We start from the raw sequence: 19,980 nt of genomic DNA on the forward strand, positions 1-19,980 counted from the left end.
ATGTTGTCTGTGAAGCAACTGATTTATTAAGTTGCGGATCCTAGGAATTAAGGAAGATATTTATCTCGTATTAAGTTTTCTTATTGAGTTCTACAGTTTATTCACTGTTTGTATCATTTATTATTTGTGTTAATTGTGATATTCACTGAATGGGTTCTATTAACATTAGTATCACCAACTTAACTTTTTATCAGTTATTTATGTTATATATTGTCCGTGATTATTACTTGTTGTTTAATGTTGAGGAAATATTTTGAATGATCCGTTTTCATGCCATAGTGTCATAAGAATTACTATTATTTCCAATGTGGGAAACCGATAGCAAATAAAGAGTTACAACAACAGATATGTATACATATCTTATGCAGTACACGTAGATATATAAAAAAGATAAATAAGTACATAAAATGATGAGTCCAAAGAACATTGATCAGATCCAAAACATGAAAAAATACAAAGAAAACACCAAAAAGTAGTCCTAACAATTCAATTTATAATTAACAAATTTTGTTGGCCTATATTATGATTTTTTTTTTAAATGTTGTATAATTAATTGTATAATCGATTTAACTGGTAGAACCAATACAAAATAAATAAAAGTACTAATTTTTAAAAAATTATTATCTTAAAAAGTTTAATGGGAGATACATCATCAGTTCTGAATTAATAAAAATATTCAAATTGGTTATTTTTACTCTTTATTCAGCCCTAAAAACACATTTACACAAAAGAAAATTAATAGTAATGAAAGATTTTCATAAAATAGATTTCAGCTTTTTTAAAAAAATTAATAAATAATGGATAACTTTTTTATAATGTCTTTTAAAGCTGAACAGCTCCTGTATTTCGAAGGATTTGACATGCCATTTGCGACAGTATGTTAGGTTCAGTGATAAAGGTAACGGAAAATCATGCATGGAGTGCTTGTTATATTGAGATGCCGGTTTCTGGAGTGAATTCTATGTCATTTAGGACACCCAACAACTGATTTGAATACTAGATCGTAGTTACCGTTGTTCTTTGGTGGTTAGGTTTCAATTAACCGCACATCTCACAAAAGGTCGACCTGAAATTGTATATTTCACTTCATTTATACTCATACATATCATCCTCTAAAGTAATACATTATGGTGGTTCCGGAGACTAAATAGCAAAGAGAGAGAGAGAGAGAGAGGCGTAATGGGAATAGCAGCGATAATCCGTTGTCTTAACTGTAGGATACGGGGATCTCAGCAACCCAATGAAATTATTGAGTATATCAGAGATTCCCCAAAAATAAACCTGTGGTGCTGTTTGATGTCCAATCGTGCGATTGGTCATTCTTTTATCATGAGCCTACTATCACAGGAAATGTTTACGGGTAATTTGTGGAGGCTAAACAGGAAAAAAAGTCACCCAATAAAGACTGTTGTCCTGGAAATTATGTTGGCCTAAATCATATTATGTATTTTTTTTTTTTAATATATATAAGTAATTGAATAACACAATATTTATAAAGATTCATTTTTTCGCGATAAAATTTTGTGAATTCTAAGGTTTTTAGAATAATTTTAAAATCATACAAATAAATTTTAATATCGTATAATTATGCAATACAATCATTAATCACTTTTTATCAAATGATGAATTTCATTGAAAGCAAGAAGGAAATTATTTAGAAAGATGACACACATTCAATAATCTTAGCATACATTGTTATGGTCATTGTGTTAAACATAAATAAATTAGAAAAAAGTATCGTTCTACCATAGCTTTTAAATTTTACCATCTTTTTGTTGTAATAATTATAACTATGGATTTTGTTTTTTTAATAATTTTTCTTAACGTATGAGAAAAGAATAAAAGTCAGTTATGACACAAACATTAATATTCAAGTAACAGCATTTTTATATACTCTATTCTAATGGAAATGACTCAAATATAGCATCAAAAAAGCGTCAATACGACGCCTTTCACCCGAGTTACGTCCCTCGTAAGTTACACAGTATCCTCATCAAAAATTCCGTATTTCAGTACTGTATAAGTGTAATACATATTATTTTCGGATTAAATAATTGGTTATTGTAACATTATTGACTCTATTGACTATCAGTCGGCCAATTTATTATAAATGGTTAATCGGACGAAGTTAGCTAGCAAAGCGAGCTATATGTTATGTTTGCTGATATCGAACGAAGTTGAGAACCTCGTTTAATTTTATTTTTGTAATTTAATGGCGTTAATGTTTCTTTATAATTTATCAAAAGAATACTATAATAACTGAAATCAGTTGACACAAATTTCAATGAAGTATATTTAGGAAATAACAAATATGAGATTCGTACTATAATGCCAGCTTCCGTGGCGCGAATGGTAGCGTCTCGGCCTTTCATCCGGAGGTCCCGGGTTCGAATCCCGGTCAGACATGGGATTTTCACATGCTACATATCATTCATCTTATCCTCTGAAGCAATACTTAACGGTGGTCCCAGAGGTTAAAAAATTTATAAAAAATTGTAAACACAGGCATATTGATACTAATTCGAAGTATTATGTTATTAAGAATTTTCTTATATTTTATTTTAAATTCTTTATAAGTCAAAAACTATAATAAAGCGATACTTTTTGAATATTGATAATCAACGCGTTGAAAACAGTGTATGCCAAGATTATTAACTTTTGAATGCGCGTCATCTTTTTAAATAATTATCCGCCTTAAAATAATTCTACGTAGTTTCTAAAAATCAAATAAGTAACAGTTATATTTAGGAAGTAGATAAATTTCATCAATAAACAATATTGTGTTTACGTTGAATATATTATGATACTTTAGCTAATAGCAAAGAAAGTTTATACAGATTTAAAAAGTATATACTGATAAATATAAATAAATATACCCGTGAAATATTTGATGATAAATGAACGGAAAAAAAAGATAATATATCAAAGCAAAAAAACAAAATGGGATTTAGATAAACGAAATGAAGAAAACTACTTACAAGTCAAGAGAAAACAACAAAATTCAACGCAATCTTATTTGTTAGATTAGGAATGTTTTTATTTTTATAAAATAAAACTCAACTAAAATAACTAAAGAAATAATGATTTATATAAATAATGATAATAGATGCTGTAAATGAATTATAAAAAAAAACACGATACCAACCATACCTTGGATAAAATCTGGTTGATTTTATCCAAAAAATTATTATCCATTTATTATTATAAAATAAGATTTATTATCCATAAAATCTGGTTGATTTTATCCAAGGTATGGTTGGTAAAAATTATCGGTTTAGTAAGAATTAGTATTTAGTAAGAATTAGTATTGCATGTTTTTGCTATTTATTTATTAAATTGAACAAAAGATTATTCTTTAAAATGATGTTTTATATAAATATTTCAACAAACAAAAACTGTACATCAATAAATCACATCTTTCAGGTTACGTGGATTTATCGTAATTAACAACAAAGTAGTTAAATTTTATTAAAATCGATACAAATAACAATTTTTTTTTTTATCTTTAATTTTATTTATATATTATTACAAGAAATAATTGAGAGTAATATAAAATTCTTCAGGCAACTCATTTGATTTTGATTATTTACTTCCTTATACCAAGTATAGGAAAGTGTATGATCGTGAAAAATTTCGGTTTTCAGACTTCAACGGAAATATCTATTTTGACCATCCCTGAATCCATTTTGAGTAGTTTCGGCGTGACGTCTGTAGGTACGTATGTATGTATCTCGCATAACTCAAAAAGATTAGCCGTAGGATATTGAAATTTTGGATTTAGGACTGTTGTAACATCTAGTTGTGCTCCTCCCCTTTTAATCGGTTGGACCAAAAGTGACCAACTAAGCCCAAAATAAAAAAATAGAAAATGGATTTTGAACTTTTTCTTAACTGCAGTAATAAGCCCTCATTGAGAGCTTTTCAAGATATATCAGAAGTGGAACTTATTTTAATTGGTTCCAGAGTTATAGCTAAATAAAATGTTAATTAATGAAATATTTGGATCTTACAAGGGGAAGACACATCGGTTAGAATCAGACTTCATCTCCTTTTTTTAACTTTTTTTTTTGTAATTTAAATATATTAATTTATTAATAATTATAAACCTCTGATTGTAAAAAGACTTTTACGATGAATAATAAACCAATAATAAAAATATAAAAAAAAATGAAAAATATCAGAAGTTATTAATGAAATAAAATTTTTTGTATTTTTCATTTAAAAACATTGTGTATATGTAATTTAATAGACGTACAAGAAAGTCATGTGATGTTCACATCAGATTTTTTGATTTTTATTTTTACAGCATTCCATTATTTTTAAAAATGTAATTTAATTTTTGTAGCTAATTTTACTTTTTTCGAGTAGCAGCTGCAGCTATAAATGAAAGTATACTGATCGATAAAAAAAAAAATTGATGTTTTTTTAAGTTTTGTGCATTAGGAGATATTTTATAAAAAAAAATTGTTTGTATGTATGTACGTGTTATGTATTTGGTGTTATAACTGTGGATCATGTTGATTGATTTTGTTCAAATTTATTAGACAAGTACATAAGTACATGTATATTTGTTATAAATTGTTAGACAAACACCGCCCCTTCGGGAGGGAAAGAATGTATTTTTGCAAAAAATTTGAAAATAGGGAATGTTTTAGCAAAAAATAACATTTTAAATCTTTATTGGGTCAATTCAGCAAAATATGTATCTTACAATAGTTGAAATAAAATCAAGATCACAAAATACAAAAAAAAATTGTTTAATATTTAAAAAATTAATATTTCTTAAAATATATTTTTAAAACATTTTCAGTATTCACCGCCTCTCCAAAAAATTACTTTATATATTTTTGATATCTTCATCATTTGTCATAACTATGATGAAAACTCATTTAAATCGTATTGGTTACAATTCGTAAAACAATCAAGTAAAATAACAAACTATAATCGTAGACTAAATCTTTTAGATGGTTTTTTCCAGTTCGTAAATAATAAACGATTAGTATTTTCCCAATGAATATCAGTTATTCTTGTTATTATTTATTATATTTTCAGCCTCCTAAATCCATATTAAGTATATTACTTAAAAATGCAGATTTAATTTTCTGAATATTCCTTTTTAATAGTACTCTTCAAAAATAAATAAATATTAAGTTAAAATATCGTATGCATAAAAATAATCTTGTGATTTAATTTCTATTTTTTTATTGCTCTTTTTTTCGACTCATTAGCATTTTATTTGTGATTTGCATAAAAATATCCGGTTCAAATAAAATTTCTTAGATATAAATCGATTACGTCTGCCTATTGAAACGTCTAACCTATGTTAAGCCTCCGTGGCGCGAGTGGTAGCGTCACGGCCTTTCATCCGGAAGTCCCGGGTTTGAATCCCGGTCAGGTATGGCATTTTTCACACAGCTGCAAATCATTCTTTTCATCCTCTGAAGCTATACATAACGGTTTTTTCGGAGGTTAAACAAGAAAAAAAAACCTATGTTAAGCATAAAATTGGTAAATGAATAGTGAATTTTTTATATAATTAATTTCCTATCAGTTTTTGCCTGTTAAGAACTTACAAACTATTTTCTACATACAAGAATATTCCGATTCTGCATTAAAACTATTTATATACCAGATTTTCTTTTCTTATTACTGTTTCTTTTCAACTATTCTATTGCATTCGGGTACAAATCTAGAAATCTATTTCTGTACTGTAAAATCTTGATCTGTATTTTGACGTCATATTCCGTATTTTGCTTCTATATAAATTCATTGGAATAGAGATAAGCTTATATTATTTTATTAATTTTTATATTAAATTTTATTTTTTAATGATTTCTTAATCATGCCTTTCATTTGATTGAACCGTTTTATATTAAATTTTTATTAAACATAAAATATTTGAATTGTATTTTATAAAGATATTTTTTAATATTTTTTTGAAAATTAAAAAAAAGATTTGAAGTTACATGAAAATCATTAAAATAAAGCTAGTTATATGGAAAGCCTAGGAATCACTAAATGAGTGTTAAAACTCATTCAGTGAGGGTAATTAATAGATGTATTCTATTATAAGAAATTAATGGTTTATTGTAATTATACTGGTTGATTTTTAAAAGTATCAATTAAAAAAGGTAGTGAATATTATTAAACCAGAAAAAAAAATTTATACATAAGTACATATAATAGTCTACAATAGTTTAATGTGTAAGCGTACATGTGTGTATGTGTGTGTTTTCACACACAACGTGCGCACGCGAGCGAGCGCACACACATGAATGAAAGAGAGAAAGATAGAGAGCGATAAATTTTAATGTTTCATTTGTAATTTAATTTCAATTTTGTAAGTGATATTTCTATTTTATACTTTCTTTAAAAAATGATAGTTTCTTTAATCTGAAAATAACATTTTTTACCGCGCTATGTACTTTATTTGTTTTTAATTATAGGTTTATTCCTAGTTTTTGAAATTAACGAATGAAAAAATATTATTTTACGTGTTATATTAATTATAAAATTTATTTAAAAGTAGTTCAGTAAGTGAATAATATTTATAAAAACGTTTAATGTAGAAAATAATAAAGTGACTTTAAATTACCAAATGATTGAACAAAAATATATTAAAGGGACAAAAGTGAATAAACTTTTTTCCCTTTAATATATTTTTTTCCCTAAGTGTGGTAAGACTGTTGTTAGTAGCACCACTCCATCCCTGAACCGGTGCCAACCGCTCGGCGGCTGGTGGTAATGCATTCATCTGACTTGTGTGTATACACCAGTCTGCTTCCAACTCTCGTGTGGTGTGTTCTGAGCGCGAACGTGCCTGTCTGGCTTTCGCTACAGTCAGTTATTCGTTGTTAACAATAACTTTACAACGCTGTAGTTGTCGCATTTTAAAGCCGTACATTAAGCTGATTAAAAATCTTATTAACACGTGAATTTTCAATATATTAAAATTTTTGTGCCTTTATCATTTTTACTACTCGTTTGTTTTTATTTTTATAAATTATTAAAACTTACAAAAATAATTTGTTATAATACAAAACACGCGAACAAATATTTGTATTAACGGTTCATACTGTGTACGTTTTAATGTGGATTCTAGTTTTATAATAAATCCAAAATTTATTCTAGGTTGAAATGTGTTGGTTTAGCTGATCACGACAACCTGATTTCTAACAATATAAACGTGCTTTCGGACTGGTAAGTCATGTTCTGTTTGATTCTATGTTTTTATTTGAATTAAGTTACTTAAAGAATTTAATTTACATTTATTTATAAAATATTTAACTGTATTTATCTTTAATTACGTTAAATCACAGTCTTTGCTGTGATTCTGTTAATGTAACATTATAATACAATCAAACAGTTTTTAAATTACTATCAAACAACATAACCTCATTAGAGCGTAATGTGTTCAACCTAACCTTAATTCTTTCTTATCCGTTGAAGTTATAATCATATTATTTGCAACATTAAGCCTACCGTTTCTTTAGTATTATTTCTTTTTTTTTAATAAAATGAAATTGTCATCCTTTATTATTGTGTTTTAAAATATTTTCCATCTTAAACGGACTTATTATGTATTATTTCATCCGTAAAATAATCTATTTTGATTATAAATGGAATACATACCTGTTGGAAGGCTGTGTAATATTGGTAACCTAAGGTTAGTCATTTATATAATAGTGTAAGGGGATCAGAAATTCTAAGGGAAGTCAAAGATGAGTAAAGTAGATAATTGATGACGTAGGGTGTAGCAAATACGTTGAATTTTAAATTTTACAGAACATTGAAACTTTTTATATCGTTCAAATGATTTATGGAAAAACAAAATTAATATCGTATAATTTATTACTGAGTTGGTTGAAATGTTTAATAATATTACATCTAGACGTATTTTCTAATATATATTTGTATTGTTAACAGAAACTGTTTAATTACCTTTAAAATTGGTTGTTATTATTTAATTACTAAAATTCTACTAAATAACCAATACTATATAGAAAATCTTAAATAAAATGAGTTATACGTAGTTTTAGACATAATACGTAATTTATTTTTTTTAGACATCAATATAAGTAATTAATAGAAACATTTCTTAAATCCACTTTTTTCGTTTTCAAATCATTATTCTAAGTTTTTAAACTAGGTTGAATGCAAAATAATAAATTTATTACGTTTGCAGGTGTTGTAGTAATATATGTATAGATATTTTTTTTAACGTAATAAAGAGATGTTATTACAGAGAAAATTTATAATTATTTTGTATTTTTATTTATTAGTGGTGATTTCGTTTTTTTAAAAATTAAATTAATATATAGTCTGTAATTTTATTAAATTCATTTTTTCTCCTTGTTAAGCTATATGATTTTATGGGTTATGATTTATTTTTTTTAATATATATTTATTTCTTTCTGGCAATTTAGTTATTAAACATATAAACTGGTTTTAATGAAATTATGTTGGTTGTTTTTATCTTAAACCGAAATAAAACATTATAATATGGAAATTTATAATCTTTTTCGGGAGTTTAAATATTGGTAATCTAGTTAAAAATATTTTTTTTATTTTTAATCAAGATGCATTTTAAAGAAAACGTAAAAAAGATTAAATTTAATGATGCAAAATTTTCAGCAGTTTTTTTAACTAGTTAACATTTTTAACAAGATCATAAAAAAAAATTTCATAATTATTTTTATTTATAATGAAAAATCTCTCTTTTCACAACTTATTTTTTAATTTCTTTTTTTGTACGGGACGTTTTATTTTTGTTTCATTATTGGATACGGTTTTTTTCAATACTTAATTTCATAAAATGTAATACAATTTTTTTATTAGCTTATAATTAAAATTAGAATTTTCAGTCGATTTAAAAACCATAGAATAATTTTTTCGGTATAATATTTATTGACCTACGAGGTGGCGTGAGTAGAATAGTAAGCGAATGAGTTCCACCGTGTACAACATTTGCAATCAATTCGAACACGATAGCTACTTGTTTATTATTAATTTTACCTAAAATATTTATTATAGAAATATTATTTTTAATTTAAAAAAGTAATATATATTTTTTGAACTAATTACAAAAGTTTTAGTTAACTGCATTAATTAATTATTATTATATGATCAAAATTTATTATCTTAATTCAAATACTCATTTCCTTAATTTTTTTTTAAAATGAAATGTAAATAAATTACTGGTACTTACGTATTAACGCCACCGCAGCTACAGCTTTATTTAAAAACAAAGTAGTCAATCGGATTTCGGTGGTAAATGAACAGTCTCTTTATTAATCTTAATAAATGGTTATTTATATTTATTTATTTTATAAATATAATTTAACCAAACTTAACGTACGCTCGCTTCGCTCGCTAACCTTGACTAATTAACACGTAATTTTTTGAGTATTTATTTAATAAATTCAGTAATTATTGCAATTATTTATTATTTAAATAATCAAAACACTCCTGTTCATTAGTCAAGGTTAGCGAGCGAAGCGAGCGTAGGTTAAGTTTGGTTAACTTATATTTATAAAATAAATATCTATAAATAACCATTTATTAAAATTAATAAAGAGACTGTTTTGAATCTATGTTAAACTCTATATCGGCCCGTTTTCCACCGAAATCCGATTGACTACTTTGTTTTTAAATAAAGCTGTAGCTGCGGTGGCATTAATACGTATGTACCAAATTACGTTATGATTAATTTTTTATTCTTAATAAATTTATTCGTTAATAATTATTTAATTTTATAAATGTATTTATTTGCGATAACAGTTCCTTAAATGTAATCTTTTTCAAAATTTAAACTTTATTCCATAACTATTTTAGGTAAAGACAACGTGTAAAATTTTTATTTATATCATTTTTCTTTCATAAAAGAGACCTTCAAAATGATGTAACTTAAATATTTTAAGTTGCAATACCGTTCCCCAAAAAGAGTTGAAATTTTTTTCTCGTTAAAAAGGTAATGTAGTTGACCGATAGCTTATCGTGAAAGTTACAGCGTTCTTCTGTATGCAACGGTTTTAAATTTGAGGGTTTCCGTACTTTTGATACACTCTTTATATACATCAATATTTATTTGTTTTTTTTAATTTTTCTTTTCTAATTTATTTCTTTTAAAATGTCATTTTGAAAAATGTTGAGGAATTTTATTTTAATTATTATTTATCTTATTTCCATGGAAGTGAAAGTTGTTTATAAAGCTGTTTTATTTTTAAATTACCATATATTATTAAGTACTTTTAAATGCTTATGGTATTTTCATTAATTCAAATGTTATCCGTTATTATCTCCTGTTTATTATTTATTAAGTTCAACTTTTTATTTTTTTATAGTACGAGCCTTGCGCGTATATTTCTATATATCACTTTTATTCTTATACAGACTATTCGTACCATAATGTACCATATTATTAACATGTAGTGTGAAGTTTTTTTTTATTTATTTATCGAGAAAAGAATCGATTGTTGTGAGGTCATTAGCCATCTTTTATTAAACTTAGAAATAAAAAAAAAGTATTTGAATTTTTATTTCGATACTGTATAACAATTTTTTTAATTACTCGATTTTTCTTATAATTGAGATGAAGAAACTACGTACGTATTTTCATAGAATTAAGATGATAAAAAGTGTTTTATTTGATCATTAATTTTTTTTTTATAATTAAACAATTATTGTCTCATTACTACTTAGTCATATCGCTTAAGAAAATTAAACTACACCAAAATATTAATATTAATTTCTAGAACATTTGTTTAATTAGATGGTTCTTTGTTTTACTCTTTTACTCTTCATGAGTCGTGGAAAGAGAATAATAAAATAAGAAAAGAAAAGAAAATAACCATTTTTAAATAAAATTTTTATAATTCAATATTTTATCTGCCGACACGCTACCACACGCGCCACGAGTGCGCGTGTGGTAGCGTGTCGGCCTTTTATCCGGAGGCCCCGGTTTCGAATCCCGATCAGGCATGGCATTTTCATTCGCAACAAAATTGCCATTACATCTCATCCTCTGAAGCAATACCTAACTGTGGTCCCAGAAAATAATGAAAAAAAAAAATTTTTTTAAAGTCGGAGTTAAATTAAGAACATACAACTACTAATAATTTTGATATTTGATTTGGCGTAGATTTTAAAAACGAAGAAATAATAAAGTATTATTATTTTAATTTATTAGTATCTTTTTACTTTCTAGGCATCATAGCTTATTTACATAGGTTATCATAGCTGATCAACATAGAGATTTACTGCAAGATAGAAATATCAGTCAAAAAATGTTTTTTTTTTTTTTTTTTTTTTACTTTTCTCAGCGTTTCATGACCCAGGGACCAGAAAAAAGTAGGAGTAATTAATTATCGTATATACGTTTGTTGGCGTATTTGAAGCTTAATAACTTTTGACTGGATAAACCGACTTTGATGAAATTTTGTACAGATTCGAGTATGTAAGGCAATCTGTTGAAAAAAATTTTGGGGTTAAAATCTCCAGGGGGGATAGGTAGCTTCTTTGGGGTCAATATTTTCAAAGTTTGCAAACATTACCCCATTTTATACTATTAAGCACAGTACATGTGTAATGCTTATCTAACCATTAAAAAAAAAAAATTCCCCACAATTCTCCCCCTTCCATAAGAATCGAAAAACTATTTTTTATTTTTTTGCATTTTAACCGAATTTTTTAAATATCTTTCTAGGTGTAGTTGTACTGCAAGTAGTTTAAAAAAATACTTTGGGGACCATATTGAGGTTTGGGAGCCAATCAAAGTTTAAAAATATCAATTTAATATATAAAAACCAAAAACTTTTTTTGCTTAATTTTCATGTATCTTATTTCTCCACTATAAAAGTGTAAATAACCAATGTAGAAAAGTATTACATCTTTGTTGTCAACTTTTTTTGAAATAGTCTTTATTTTTTTAAACCATTGTTTTATTTGTATCTTTTTTATTAAAATATAGATCTTATAAAAAAAAAAAAAACTGTCGCTTGTATGAAAAAAGAATGTTTCAAGAAAAAACTAATTAACCAGCGTTTATATAACATTAAGAAAAGTTATGGGGAGATCGAGATTTAACAGAATATATATATATACCCCGAGGCAACTCATCCCGCCACCGAGAACCTCCCCGGATTTCAGGAATACTTGTTAGCACTGTTATACTTTGTATTGTGTAATTCGTGCGTCCTCAGGGGGGGGCCTTAGTTATTATTGAATTAAAAATTTTTTAATACAATTTTTTTTATGTAACTTTCAGCTTAAAACGTTTGAATATAACAATTATATTTTGGTTTCAAAAATTCCTTCTTACGTTTTATGGACAAAACTTACTGTGAAACGTCTGATATTCTAAGTCTATAAATAAATAATCAAAGTAATCGTTAGTTTTGGCGAAAAGGGATTCTTGAAAATACATTCAGATCAAACGGAAAACTTCATTCCTTTACTTTACATTGAAGTTTGTTAAAAATTGAAAAAAGTTGTTAAAAAAACAAATCAATTAAAAACATTTTTCAAGAAAAACAATATTTTTTCATAAAGATTATGTAAGTTTCGATAATTTAAGACAAAAATAAAATGGCTAAAATAATATTTATTTAGAGAAATTGATTGTATTCTAAAAATGTAATTATTTGAAGTACGTAAAATTAAAATTTGGTTTTTATAATATATTTAACCATTACAATATAATTTATCTTAATTACTAATCCTTGGTTATATTTAATAACTTTGTCTTTCGGAAATACCGAAATTGATATTTCTTTGTTATTTTTACTTTTCAGACAATTTATCAGAAGTTTTCGTAAGATTGATCAAAAATCATCTTTTGTTAATATTTCTCAATATATTCCTATTTTAATATTATAAATATAATTCGGGTTTTATTACTTCAAAAGTTTATTATTTAATTTTTTTAAGTAAGTTGACACATGGAAAAAACATAGCTATATATATATATATATATATGTATATATATGTATATATTTTTAATTACGACTGTAATTTTGCAATTTACTCATAAGTTATTATTATTTTTTTTAATGGCATCAAAACGGTTGACGTGGCTTTGAAAACTCTTTTATCAAAAATATATTTATTCAGGGTTATAGTTAACGGTTCCGAAGAACGGAAGGTTCAAAAAAAGAAAAAGTATCTACGCTTGAAGGTATCGATGTTGAAAAAAAAAAGGATTGATTCATAAGACTTATTTATGGAAAGACATATATATATATATATATATATATAAAAAAAAATCTCAGTTACATTTATTCCTGAGTAAAAATATTACGTAATATTACAAATATTTTACTACATGTATAAAAAAAAGAAGTAAAAAACAGATATAAGCTAGAGTAAAGCCGCCAAAGAGTAGAAATGAATAACTTATTTATTTTTTTCGATCTAGTAAAATTTTCTCTATTTAAAAAGTTCTTGGAAATTAAACTCTGGTAAATTTAGGATGATCATCAAGTGTTAGTAATCTATTTCGTTTTATTTTTTAAATGATCAAATTTCTTTTTTATTTGTACAGAATTTTTATTTTTTTAAATTTTACTGAAATAATATAACCTTATGTATGGTGTCTAATTTACTATTTTTTTTTTTTTTTTTTTTTTATTAATATTTTACATGAAGTATAATACGTATATGAGTATGATTCATACTCAATTACTATTGAGTGTATTGAAATGCAATATAAAGAAATTAAAAAAATATATATATACATATAATCAATTAATGATATATTTGCGTGTAACTAACTATTTTCTCTTTGTAATATTTATACCGTGTCACTCTAAAATATGGCTTAAATTTATTAACCTACTTTTTATAGTATATAAGTAGGTGATAATTGCTTGACTTTTAAGAAACTTATTTTTAAATCTACTCTTTTTTGTTTTTATTTTAATCGAGTAAAACAAGTATGACCTAGATATCCTTGTTATTAAACACTGCGGCTTTTCTTTATTTTTTAACCACGGAAAAAAATATATTTTGTAATAAAAGGTCATATCTTACCGTAAGAAAATAATAATAAAAAAAGATTAAGTTACATGTTCTCCAAATATCACAACATAATTCCCCTCTATTTCCTCCATTAATTGAACAAAAAATTAGTTGACATGATGGGAATTAAAAATCAGTTCTGCCAATATATTTTCCATTTATTCTTAAACGCTAAAATGTTTATTCAATAAGTGTTTAAAATTTTACTAAATTATGTCTTTGTTCTTAATAAAAGGAAGGTGAATGATGTTTGTTAAATTACAATACAAGGTTTTAGATTCCAATTAGAGTAGTAGCTATATTTTTTAACCGATTTGAACCTAGTTTTTCAGATTCATAAAGAATCTTATTAACTATATCAGTATTAATTCATTAACCTAACAGCTTCGGAGGGCTATCATTTTAAGGTACTACTGCACAACCAATTTAACATCGCAGCTGGAGTTTTTGAGTGGCGTTTTTGGGTTGAGATAAATACTAATCTATAGCGGCCAATTTAATTTCATACGTGGGAAAAATCTATCTGTTTTTTTTCCTTTTCATCAAAGTATTTATTTAACATTGTGTATGATATTTCTGTCTTACCTATGAGTATACGATTTCTCATATTTACAGACTTTTCCTTGTTTATTTATCTTAACCCTTGCAAGATAAATACTAAAAATGCAATAAGATAATTGATAGAATAACACAAGAACTAGTATATCCAGTTCAATGATAATTAAAAATTCCTATAAAAAGCAATGCAAAGTTAAATAATTATTGTATCCGAATACAAGTAGTATTAGTAGTAATAATGATAATATAATAATAGTTAGATGAGGGGCTAGCCGGCCTTTGTGGCGCGAGTGATAGCGTCTCGGCCTTCCATCCAGAGGTCCCGGGTTCGAATTCTAGTCAGGCATGGCATTTTTACGCGCTAAAAAATTTCCACTTCATCTTATCCTCTGATGCGATACCTAACGGTGGTTCCGGAGACCAAAAATGAAGAGTTAACCCCACTCCACCGTAGCGACACTGACTATGCCCCCCTGAACGAGGTCTACTACAGTGAGAGACAAAAATGGATGCATGGTGGATGAGTGAGATTCACGCGAGATTTGCTGCCTCCTTTGCATGGTTGAAGGACGCCAAATCGTTCACTGAGGCTGAGGGATTTGCCTTCGCAATTCATAATTCGGTACTCAGCACGCTAAATTACCGGAAGAGCATAGTCAATGACCCTACCCCGCTTGTGGACAACTGCCAATTGTGTGGGAGTATAAGTGAGTCACGTGATTATCGGTTACCAGATTCTAGCCCCGAAATAGTACACCTCCCGTCACAATAACGTGGCTCGTATCCTCTACCAAAGGCTGACCTTGGATCTGGGACTTATTAATGTGTCCATCTCTTATTACAGATATGCGCCTTTTTAGAAAATGGTCGCTATAAGGTCTATTACGGTCCTCACAGATAAGCCAGCGGCCCACAATCGTCCAAATATCGCTGTGACCAAAAAACGGGAAAACATCACCTGGGTCTTCGACGTGACGAAACCACTGGGTTCTAACATCCAGAAGAAGCATGCTAAGAAACTGTCAAAGTAAAGGGATTTAGCATAGGTCAGGGAGTCTGGACTCAGGAACAGGTTATAGTAGTACCCATCGTCATCGACGCACTGGGAGAGATTCCGCACTCGCTTCACAGGTCGCTCAGGCTCGCCTCTTCATTCCATTGCAGAAAACCGTGATTTTAGACAGATGCACATTGATGAGGAAGTATATAACCTACGAACTCGGTAGATGATGAACCTGGAGCTTTGATGCGTCCTATGACCCGTTTGCCGCATACGTTTGGGAATTATGAACCTCCATGGTTTGTAAATTTTCTCACCGACGTAATGTTTTCAATCCCATGTCCCTTACCTGTTTTAGACTAGCTGCGAATAAGGGTTTATTACCGGGTAAAAAAAGATCGTGATTTAATAATAATAAAAATCTTTTATATTTATTAGTAACAATAAAAGAAAATAATACTAATTATTATTATTATTATATAATATTATAACAGCCTCAATAGATGCTTGCAATCCGTTTGTATTTGTACGAACTTGTACTTACACATATGATTGCTGAGTCATCTAACGGTTTAGGAGTTGACGAGTTTTTAAGTAAAAAAATCGGCTGTGAGATCATTATCTGGCGATCATAAGAATGAATCATGTAGACCTATATTTACAGTATTAAATGTATTAACTTATCACTGTGTTTATATTAACGGATGTGCAATCTTTGCTAAAACAAATGGTTATTTTAAAAAAAAGACAATATTCACCCCTACCAAAGTAGGCAATGGTACTGGTTTTTTTTTTTTTTATAACAACACATTTCGAATTAACGTGAAAGGGCAGAATTATATTCCCGTTACCATTTTTAATAAATTAAATTTATAAATTGTAAAAATTAATTATTTTTAATTAAAGTTTTTCCAGCTACTTATTTTAAATACAATAAAAATTTTATTTTAGAGAAACAATACAATTTCGATGAATTTTAAATATTATTAAACAATCTTTTTTTTATAAAAAAAAACAAATTTTTCTGCATCCATTCAACGGTGTATGTATTTTCAAAATAATTTTCCATAGCTACTTCTGAATAGTAAATTATTCTGTAGTAATTGTTTTATATATGCATCCTGAAACAGTCGCTTTAATATTGGAGGGACAGGTAGAAGGGAAAAATTGTGCAGGCAGGCAACGTTTGGAATATGTAAATTAATTTGTTAGGGATGTAGGGTCTATACCGAATTGAAACGACTAGCAATAGATAGGAAATCTTGAAGAGCTGCATCAAACTGATGACAAAATTTTTCTTCAAATGATTGAAGACAAAAAAAAAATGCAAATTTTTTAATATTTTTATTTATAGTTGCATGAACAATTAAAGTCATTAGCGACTTCAGTGCTAATGTAACTTACCGGTAAACGTATAGTCTTGAACAAATTCAGGGCAACCATTCCTGAGACATGTGGTTAATAGAAACCCAACCACCAAAGAACACTGTTACCCACGATCTAATGTTGAAATCCTAATAAAACCTTTATTAGGATATGAACCTGAGAACTCTAGACTTTCGAAATCAGCTTATTTACGACGACGAGTTTACCGCTAGACCAACCCGGTGGTTTAATTTTTATATTTATTGTATTTACCTCAGCATTATTTTATTGTACGTATTTAAATAATTAATGTGGATTTTAATTAAATCTTTTTTTTTTTCTTATAATTTGTTTTATATTGTCGTGATCCATATAATGTATTATTAAGTTTCGATCAGAATAAGAGATTTAATTATTTATTTCACATTTTCCAATAAGAAATGTTAACTTGTTCGCAGTGTAATAACTTAATATGTTAAACATATTATTAAATGTAATAACATTTAAAATATACTTAAAATAAACCAGTACTGAAATGTTTGCATTACACTTATAATCCTTACGTTATAAATGTACTTTGTTAACGGGTTATTCAGGGTCAGCGACATAAAGTAGAACCGTAACGTAACCGCTGCAGAATCTGTAGGTTATGTTGGACTGAGATTTTATGAATGATACGGATAAATTAAATAATAAAATCATAAAACGTAATTTTAATGTTGCATCTGTTTACATTACTGTTACAAAAGATGTTCAAAATGACCACCCTGGACAACGATGCTCTTTTGTTCTCGACTGACCATATTGAGAGTCGTCTGGCGCAAAACGTTGTTATCATTACTTGATTTCTCGTTGAATGTTTACCTTCTATTCATCAATATTGTGGGGATTAGATGCATAAACTCTCTCCTTTAAGTAGCCCTGAAGGAAAAAATCGCAAGTAGACAATTCTGGGGAACGTGGAGTTCACCGTCCTCTGCTGACAGCTCGTTCATTTGTGAAAGCTGCATGAACGCGATTCAGTGAAATATTTTAAACACGTTGCTCCGTCTTGTTGGAAGAAGCTGTATTCGTTGAAGTGAACCCTCAAATATCTCGTGAGGATTCCTAGCCATTTAATACCTGGTGTTCTACGAATTAACATGGCCGGATAAACGAAACCGTGCCTCGTCTGACATGAAATACGAAATCGGGTCTATCTGTCCACCAACAATGTTTTCGAGAAGCCGGTTGCAATTATCAAGTCGTTTAGGTTTGTCTCCTTCAGTTGTTGCACAGTTGTAACGCGGTATGGTTACAATTTTAATTCATGAAAAAGTTTTACGATAAGATGTGTATTTAACACCAGATTTTTGGGATAACTTGCGTAGTGATTTTTTTGGAATGGCAATAATTCTCCTCCTTTCAATATCGGCAATGGCCTGTGGAATCCTAACGGAAGGTTGCTTATTTCGTTTTACATTTGAAACCGAACGCCATTTTTTAACTAAATCGTATATGTTACTCTTTGCTGGGATAGAGGCATTCGGAAATATTACTACTAATACTCGACGTGATTCTTCAAACGATCCAGAACGAATATAGGCCTCAAGTATAGCTATCCTCTCCTGGATTGAATAAGGAATTTTATAGAAACACAACTCACTATGACAAAACGTATACTTCCGTTTTTCCTGTTTAGCCTCCGGGAATCACCGTCAGGTATTACTTTAGAGAATGATTGAGGATGATGTGTAAGTGAAGTGAAGTCTTGTACAGTCTCAGGTCGACAATTCCTGAGATGTGTGATTAATTGAAACCACCAAAGAACACCGGTATCCTTGATGTAGTATTCAAATCCGTATAAAAGTAATTGCCTTTACTAGGATTTAAACGTTGGAACTCCCGACTTCGAAATCAGCTGATTTGCGAAGACGCGTTCATTTGTACACCAACCCGGTGAGTTAAATAAAACTTATACTGCAGTGACCAACGGCATCAACAATCAGTAGTAACATATACATCCACTAGTTGCGCTAGTTATGTGAGAGTCTTTCATAAATTGTGTTTGGTAGTGATTATGGGTTCGGCTTTATGTTGCTCGCTCTGTATAAGTTATTACTTTACTTTGACTGCATAGTACGTGTTATAAAATGAGAGATCATAAAATCTAATTTTTCATTTGATTTAAATAACGAAGTAACCATTTTTTTTTTACAAGTTTTTGATCAATTTTGAATTTTTTTTTCAAATGTACTAACAAAATAATATAAAAGTCTGCTGCTATTTTTCTGACATTCCAGAATTAAATAAAAAATAATCGTAATATTATATATAAAGAAAAACATAAGTACTAAAAATTGATTCGAGTATGTAACTTTGAAAATTACACATCTATATGCTTTTTTTTAATAATGGCTCGGCGAATAACAGAGTAGTGATTTTAGATTAGTGATTTTCCCCTTTAATTATTCTTTTTATACATATATATTAAATGTACATGAATGAAAGTCATTTGTTATCTCCTTGAAAGAAGTTAAACAATTAGTTGGACGAGACGTAATTGAAGTACTGTACTTCATCACGTGATAACTGATTTGATGATTTTCAATCCTGTATTTTTTAAAATTAGATCCATATTTCAATTAAAAATTTTATTTTTATTTTTCAAACTTCATATAAAATTGACATTATATTTTTTCGAAGTTTAGTTTTGTTATTATTTCTTTTGTAAATTTAATATTTAAAAAGTTTTATAAATAATAGATCATTAAAAATAAGTTACACTTATTGTTGTTTTTTTTTTCTAATTTAATGTGTTTTTTTAAATACTTTTATTTATAGCCACATCAACAATTAAAGTAATTAGTGTAATGTAACTGTACCGGTAAATGTGCAGTCTTGAACAAACTCAGATCGACTACTTCTCATTTATTTTTATACGGATTTGAATACTTGATCGTGGATACCGGTGTTCTTTGGTGGTTACGTTGTTTCAATTAACCACACATCTCAGGAATGGTCAAACTGAGACTGCATAAGACTACACTTCATTTACACTC

At 27.9% G+C, this 19,980-nt stretch overlaps 1 protein-coding gene across 1 annotated transcript in view; it reads left to right on the forward strand.

The window, feature by feature from the left end:
- Window positions 1-6,776: 6,776 nt before the first annotated feature.
- The window catches only part of LOC142327746 (beta-1,4-glucuronyltransferase 1), a 619,540-nt gene continuing 606,336 nt past the window's right edge, over window positions 6,777-19,980 (forward strand). The window contains exon 1 of the mRNA XM_075371051.1: window positions 6,777-7,200. The gene's annotated coding sequence lies outside the window, so the exon portion shown is untranslated. The remainder of the gene's footprint in view (window positions 7,201-19,980) is intronic.

The sequence above is a fragment of the Lycorma delicatula genome, chromosome 7 (assembly GCF_047948215.1).
Source record: "Lycorma delicatula isolate Av1 chromosome 7, ASM4794821v1, whole genome shotgun sequence".
Lineage (NCBI taxonomy): Eukaryota > Metazoa > Arthropoda > Insecta > Hemiptera > Fulgoridae > Lycorma > Lycorma delicatula.